Source organism: Desmodus rotundus, chromosome 12 (genome assembly GCF_022682495.2).
Source record: "Desmodus rotundus isolate HL8 chromosome 12, HLdesRot8A.1, whole genome shotgun sequence".
NCBI lineage: Eukaryota > Metazoa > Chordata > Mammalia > Chiroptera > Phyllostomidae > Desmodus > Desmodus rotundus.
In genome coordinates, this window is record NC_071398.1 from 35,033,947 (window position 1) to 35,041,415 (window position 7,469).

Below are 7,469 nucleotides of genomic sequence, written 5' to 3' on the forward strand. Positions count from 1 at the left end.
GTGGCTTTGGGGCTCCCTTTGCCATGCAGTTTAGGAAGGCAGAAAGCAAGATGTAGCAGCGATGCAGAGCTCTCTCTTAGCACTTTGAAAGAATGCAGGAGAGACATTGAGGGAAGGAAAGGGGTGAAGGGACTCTTGCTGGTGGACCAGGAGAAGGTTCCATGTGGGTTTGGGTTGAAAACTGGAGATCCCGGTGACACAGCTGATGGTGCTGGGAACCACGGGAGGCCTGCCATCCGAGCACTGATTACTGGGAAGAACTGGGGGCTACCTTAGCCACAGACTTCTATTTTTTTTCTTGAGATATGGTACCCTGGATTGGGCAAAGAGGGGATGGAAGGACTGTGTGTGTCTGTGGATGTTTTAAGAGACCAGGATTTTAACAAAGACATTAAGTCATTACTCTAAGTCTGTATAAATTTTGAATGAATAATTCCTTTCCTTTTCACCAGTCTCTGGTATTGAGAGCTATAATTCCCTGGCAACAGGCAAGGCAAGCCTAATACAGGGGAATCCTGGGAGACGGGGGGTCCATTCAGTAATAGTACTTTGTCTCCCCTGCACCACGGGTGTGTTCTGTAACAATACTATTTACCGACTGAAAAACTCCATCATCCTGAGGCCTTGCCCAGACCCAGCTCACTTCTCAGTGGCACTGTCACTCATTCCTTTGCTCCCCCACCGCTGGACCCATGTTTCTACATGGTGCTCTTTACTGTACCATAACCTATTCACATAGTCACATGTCTGTCTGCTCCATTAGGCCTTGCAGGTTATACAGGACAGGGGCTCTTATCCACCTTTGTAGCTCTAGCACCCCAGAACACCATTTTTACTCAATAAACAAATTTCCAAGAAACCATTCTGGGATACCTGTCATCCCCAAATATACTATGGAGCTTTCTGACTCTGCACATTCCTTTCCTAGCTCCTCTCTGCCATCTACTTGGCAAATCCTCTTTTTCATTTTTTCCACTCATATTTTCACACTCAAGGCCCAAGAGGTAGTTGAAATGCCACTTTTCTTATGAAGTCATCTTTGACTCCTTCCCTTCCCAGTTATTTCTAGGTTTATATCTCTCTGGCATTTTGTAGCATTTATCTTTAGTAATCAGTTCTCTTAGATGTCTGTTTCCTCTGCAGACCTCGGAGAACCTGATGTGCTGTACCATGCATGACACATAGTGGACCAGTGATCCTCAATTCTAGCTGTACATCAGAATCGCCCGCACAGTCTCTTAAAAATACTAATTTATAGAATCTCATCCTTGAAGAGTCTTATTCAATAGATTTGGGCCAAAGATCTAAATTACTATGGTAGCTGATGGGCAGCCAGGGTTGAGAACCTCTGTAGCATATACGAAAACTTATGCTAAAGATCTATAGCCATTCATTAAAGGGAATTCAGTTAAGATTCATTCCACTAGGCCTGAACCAATTCTGAAGGTTTTTACCACTTAAGAAAAATAGAGACAGTATAAGCTGATGCTCTGGTTTCTTACTATGAACTTGATTCATTTTAAAGAGTCTGTGGAAGAGCAGCAAAAGTAGTAGAATGTGCTGGGCCCAAGCAAGGTAATGGCACAGGTGAACAGAAACCAAGAGAAACCGCTTTATTTGGACTGAGAGCTACAGAATGAGGCAAGGACCTGAGATAGCATACTGAGCTACAGAGTGGAGATTAGGTTTCAAAATGGCATTCAGAACTCATCAACAAATGGACTCCACCCCCCAGCAGCCCTGCAGTTAGTACCATCAAGTAAAGGCATGCTGGGAAATGTATTTGCCATTAAATTACCCAAATGTGCCACAATTACAAAAAAGATACAGTTTGTTCTTTGTTTTTTTCTCCCATAATTAAGTTTCCACAACACCTCTCCAATCACAAATAATATAAAAGAAAGTTAAAAAAAATCACATTTTCTAGATGTTAGACTTGTCTTCAGCATTTAGCTCAAAGGTTTCACCATCTTCAAAAAACGGTTCCACAAAACTTATCATCTAAAAGTTCTGTCCAAGCACCTAGCCTTTGCTAACCCAGGGCAATTCTTTTCTCATTTTCCCTAACCAGTTAGGGCTGAACAGCAGAGTGAGGCTCATACTGGAGGAAAAGCATAGAGGGACACAGGGCCAATTTCCCCCAGTGCAGGATGGCATCCGAAGCTTGATGGGAGAGCAGAACTGGAGAGGCTTGAGGGAAGGGTCCAGACCCTATATTCAGTCAGAGTCAGTGCTGGAGGAGAAAGAGGAGGAAAAGGAGGAGGAGGAGGAGGAGGAAGGGGAGGAGGAGGAGAAGGAGGAGGAGGAGGAGAAGGAGGAGGAGGAGGAGGAAGGGGAGGAGGAGGAGGAGGAGGAGGAGGAGGAGGAGGAAGAAAGAGGAGGAGGAGGAGGAAGAGGAGGAGGAGGAGGAAGAGGAGAAGGAATGCTTGCCATGCTTATGGTGTTTATGCATCTTTTTATGAGCTTCATTCTACATCTTGTCCATCACCATTCCTGGTCCTATCATGGTAGGAGCCAACGGATTCACAGTAGGCATTCCAGGGGCAGGTGGTGGGTATGGAGGGGTGAAGGGACCTGATGGTTGGCATTCTGGATATGCTGGTTGTGGCACAGGATGAGGGGCCTGATGGGGCAGGTAGAAGCTGGATTCCCCTGGGGAGCTCCTGGGGGAATGGGAAAGGGGCCTGGAGGAAAGGCAGGATTGGAACCCCAGGGTACCCGGCATTAAGGGGATACGGATTTGGCCCCGGCTGCCCAGCATTGGGACTCCATATAGTCAGGTGTTACACCATTACACCACCATCTGGGCTCGACTTCTCCTTCCCAGATTCTTCAAATGTAGCATTAACACCTTTGTTTTATCCTTTTCTCTCTGTCTCTCTGTCTGCATTCTCTCTCTCTCTCTCTGTATTTCCTCCATACTGTTTTAACGTTTTCAATTAATATATACATTGAATCTATATAAATATCCTGTTACTCAAACTTATTAGTTTTAGTCCATTGATCATTCTTGCCTGAATCAATTATTATTATTATAATGGCTCTCACTGGTGATTCTTCAATTCCATTTAGTCTTTCTACATATATTAGTTGCATTTCTACTGTTTATCTTAATGGAAATTTTTGTGTGTGTGTGCTCTGTTCCTGGAAGTATTGTAATACCAGGTCGATGCATGGAGTGGACAGAACAAGCCTATATTCCATCTTCTAATTCCAAAATCCATTTAGTATATTGCCCTTGGATAGAGGACGTATCAGTTATTAAACTGAAAAGAACAGATACTACACTTAATCTTAGCCAAAAGGCAGAGTATAGGAGACAGTTCTGCATGGCATGGGCCCAGCTCCCACTCAGAAAGGCCAGTGAGGAGTGGGGTCCGGCACATAGGACACACGCCCACGGACATGTTCTCCCGTGGGGAATCAGGCCTGCATTGTACTTAGGCCGTTTTGAGACTTGCTTTTTGCTAAAACTCCCTCACCCTGAATTGAGGCAGCAAATGTTTACTGCATATCTTTAAAGTAATTTCCTAAAATCTATGCTAAACCTTCCAAGGATGAGTGTAACCAGTTCAACAATTTTTCCCTTTACATTTGCAAATATCCTTCTTTTTTGATGTGATTAGCAACATCCTCTCCTTTGTTTTCTGTAAAAGGTAACCACCTAAAGTGAACCTGTGCATAGTAAATGAGGACCATCCTCCATGTAATGTGCCCAGAAAAGCAATGAAAGCCTGTCAAGGCAAGGGTTGGGGCACTCTCCCCTTGAGAGACTGGCTGTGCCATCCCTTTTCCTCCACAGAACTCGTTAGTCCGTGTGACTTTGTCTCATCTCAGCCACAAGGCCTTGGACACTGCAGGCCAGTGTCCGCATCAGCGGAGAAGTGATATCCATGGATTTTTTATAGGTATAATTCTTTATTATGAATGTTATTTATTTTGGTGCTCAAGTTGTCCCAGATTTGGCCAGTGGGAAGCTCCCCAAGCTTGCTTTTGTGTTCTTTGACATAAATCTATTATTCTTTGAAGACTCACTTACTTTTTAAAAATTGTGGTAAAATATTTTAAAAAGTTATTTATATACACATATATATAAAACATAAAATTTTCTGTTTTAACCATTTAAGTGTACAATTCATTGCAGTTAATTAAGATGATCATGTGGGGTTTTTTTTTCCTCCATTCTCTTAATGTGGTATCTTACATTGACTGATTTTCTGTATGTTGAATCATCCTTGCATTCTGGGAATAAATCCCACTTGGTCATAATTATAATTCTTTTAATGTGCCTCTGAATTCAGCTTTCTATATTTTGTTGAGGACTTTTGCATCAATATGTATAAGGGATATCGGTCTGTAGTTTTCTTTTCCTTGCCAGGAGTTAGGGAGTGTTTCCTCCTCTTAAAAAATTTTTTTAAAGAGTTTAGAAGGATTGATGTTATTTCCCTCAATTTTCAAGAGTCCTTTATGTATTAGGGATACTGTTTCTTTATCTGTTGTATATTGCAAGTATTTCCCCCCAATTTGTTCTCTTGACTCTGTTTATGGTAAAACCATGCAGGACTTTTGAAAAAAATTTCTTATATTGTCAAATTTATCAAAAAATTTTAAATATCAGTAGAATCCAGATTTGGGGACATAATGACAAAGTCTTAAACACGAGTTCATGCAAAGTTCACCCATGTTTTCTTCTAGTACCTGTGTGGTTTAATTTTTATGTTTGGGTCTCTAGTCCTTTTAGAGTTTATTCTTGTCTTTTGAGTGGGACATGGATATAATTCAATTTTTTTCTAAGTGGTTAATTAATTGTCTTATATCATTTTTAAAAAGTATATTTTATTGATTATGCTGTTACAGTTGTTCCAATTTTTTTCCCTTTGCCCCCCTCCACCTAGAACCAACCCCCCTTCCCTCCAGCAATCCCACTCCCTTATTTCATGTCCATGGGTTGTGCTTGTAACTTGTTAGGCTTCTCCCTTTCCTATACTGTTCTTAACATACCCTTGTCTATTTTGTTCCTACCAATTATGTTTCTTGATCCCTACACCATTTCCCCTTTTCTTCCCCTTCCCCCTCACCCTAGATAATAACCCTCAGCAGGACTCAGGGTTCCTGATGGATGGACAGCGCAGGGGAAGAATGAGGAGTCAGACACCAACCAAGTTTGATGCCGGAGAACGGCCAGCCCTTGTGGGTCTGACCAAACTCTCAGAGTTTAATCAAGCTTTATTTTTATAGGGATTTGTTATATAACATCAAAGGTGCATGGCATGATTTCTCAAGCAGCAAAAGTCTATACAGAAATACCAAGAAAATGTACAGGAAGTTCTACAGATTTGTTCATACTAAACAACAGTTATTTTGACCAGGAGGGCTATCAATCAGACAACTACAAGTAACTACATGTACAAAGTTTCAAATGGCTATTGATCATTTGATGTCTAACAAAGTTTTCAGAATTTGGCATAGGTCAAAAAGATACGCTAGACTAGTCAGCGGTTATATGTAAACTATTAAAGGGCCTATGTGGTTAGTCTCTCTAACTCAGCCATCTATCTTCCTGTCTAGGTTCTTTCTTTATGCACTTTGCAGGGGATGATCTTTGTATTTGTTCCCTCATGCTTAAATCATAATAGTTCATCTATTTTCCTTGCTCTTTTACCCATCTAGTTCTGTCAATAGTTACTCCTGTTCAAGGTATAGGGGGTGTTGTACAAAGGGGAACTTTTCTCCTTAGTAAAACTTTTCTCCATTTTTCCGGCAGCTGGCCTGCCCATTGTCTAATATTAATCTTCCAATAGGTAGAAGAAGTAGGCTGTGGAGGGGTTATAAGGGACTTTTGTTCTATGGCCAAGAAATCATTTTGTACAATTGCATTGGAATTCTGTAGATCAGTGGACCCGAAATACAAGTGCTCAAAAATCCCACCACCTAGTAATAGCAAAGACATGCATGCAAGAAGAGATATACAGGAAGTCCAGCCACAGCTGCCTCTGCTGTGCAGACGCATCTCATCCATCCTGACTGTGTCAAGGGTTGGCTGTTGGTCAGCTCCTGACACCCTCCAAATGATCCCCATGCCTATGATTCTATTCCTGTTCTTGTTGTTTGCTTAGTTTGTTTTTGTTTTTATTTTTTAGGTTCAGTTGTTGATAGTTGTGAGTTTGTTGTCATTTTACTGTTCATAGTTTTGATCTTCTTTTTCTTAGATAACTCCCTTTAACATTTCATATAATAAGGGCTTGGTGATGATGAACTCCTTGAACTTGACCTTATCTGAGAAGCACTTTATCTGCCCTCCCATTCTAAATGAAAGCTTTGTTGGACAGAGCAATCTTGGATGTAGGTTCTTGCCTTTCATGACTTTGAATACTTCTTTCCAGTCCCTTCTTGCCTGTAAGGTCTCTTTTGAGAAAACAGCCTAATGGGAACTCCTTTGTAGGTAACTATGTCCTTTTCTCTTGCTGCTTCTAAGATTCTCTCCCTCTGTTTAACCTTAGGTAATGTAATTATGATGTGTCTTGGTGTGTTCCTCCTTGGGTCCAACTTCTTTGGGACTCTCTGAGCTTCCTGGACTCCCTGGAAGTCTATTTCCTTTGCCAGATTGTGGAAGATTCTCCTTCATTATTTGTTCAAAGAAGTTTTCAATTTTTTGCTCTTCCTCTTCTCCTTCTGGTACCCCTATGATTCGGATGTTGGAACATTTCAAGATGTCTTGGAGGTTCCTAAGCCTCTTCTCATTTTTCCTCATTCTTGTTTCTCCATTCTTTTCTGGTTGGATGTTTGTTTCTTCCTTCTGGTCCAAATTATTGATTTGAGTCCTGGTTTTCTTCCCATCGCTATTGGTTCCCTGTACATTTTTGTTTCTTTCACTTAGCATATCCTTCATTTTTTCATCTAATTTGAGACCGAATTCAACCAATTCTGTGAGCATCCTGCTTACCAGTGTTTTGAACTGTGCATCTGATAGGTTGGCTATCTCTTTGTTGCTTTGTTGTAATTTTTCTGGAACTTTGATCTATTCTTTCCTTTGGGATTTTTTTGGGGGGTCTTGGCATGTCTGTTACATAAAGGGGTGGAGCCTTAGGTATTCATCAGGGCCGGGCAACCCACAGAGCTGTGCTGTGATGTTGTATGTGGGGAAGGGGTCTGAGAGGGAACAATGGTGCTTGCTCTGTTCTCTGCTGGTTTTCAGTCACTTTCCCCGTTACCCACAAGCAAATTGTGCCCTTCTGGTGCTGATTTCATGGTGGGTTTTTTTTGTTTACTTTCTAGGACCCTGTGGATCTCTCCAATGAACTTTTCTTTGAGGCTGGGAGCTTCTCCCTCTGCTGCAGCTCCCACAGGTTTTTACATTCATAAGTTTTGAGGCTTTATTTCCCCACACTGGAATCCTGGGTTGCCTGATCCGTCTTGCTCTCCAGTTGTTCCTCCTGGTTCATCCACATGCAAATGTGGAACCGCCCTGT

General features: G+C 41.8%; 1 non-coding gene and 1 pseudogene across 1 annotated transcript; both read right to left on the bottom strand.

The window, feature by feature from the left end:
• Positions 1-2,377: 2,377 nt before the first annotated feature.
• On the bottom strand, positions 2,378-2,771 carry LOC112320047 (proline-rich protein 13 pseudogene; annotated as a pseudogene).
• A 357-nt stretch (positions 2,772-3,128) lies between these two features.
• Positions 3,129-3,319, bottom strand: LOC112320282 (U2 spliceosomal RNA). The gene has a single exon (XR_002976414.1). It is a non-coding gene; the product is annotated as a U2 spliceosomal RNA (small nuclear RNA).
• Positions 3,320-7,469: the final 4,150 nt, after the last annotated feature.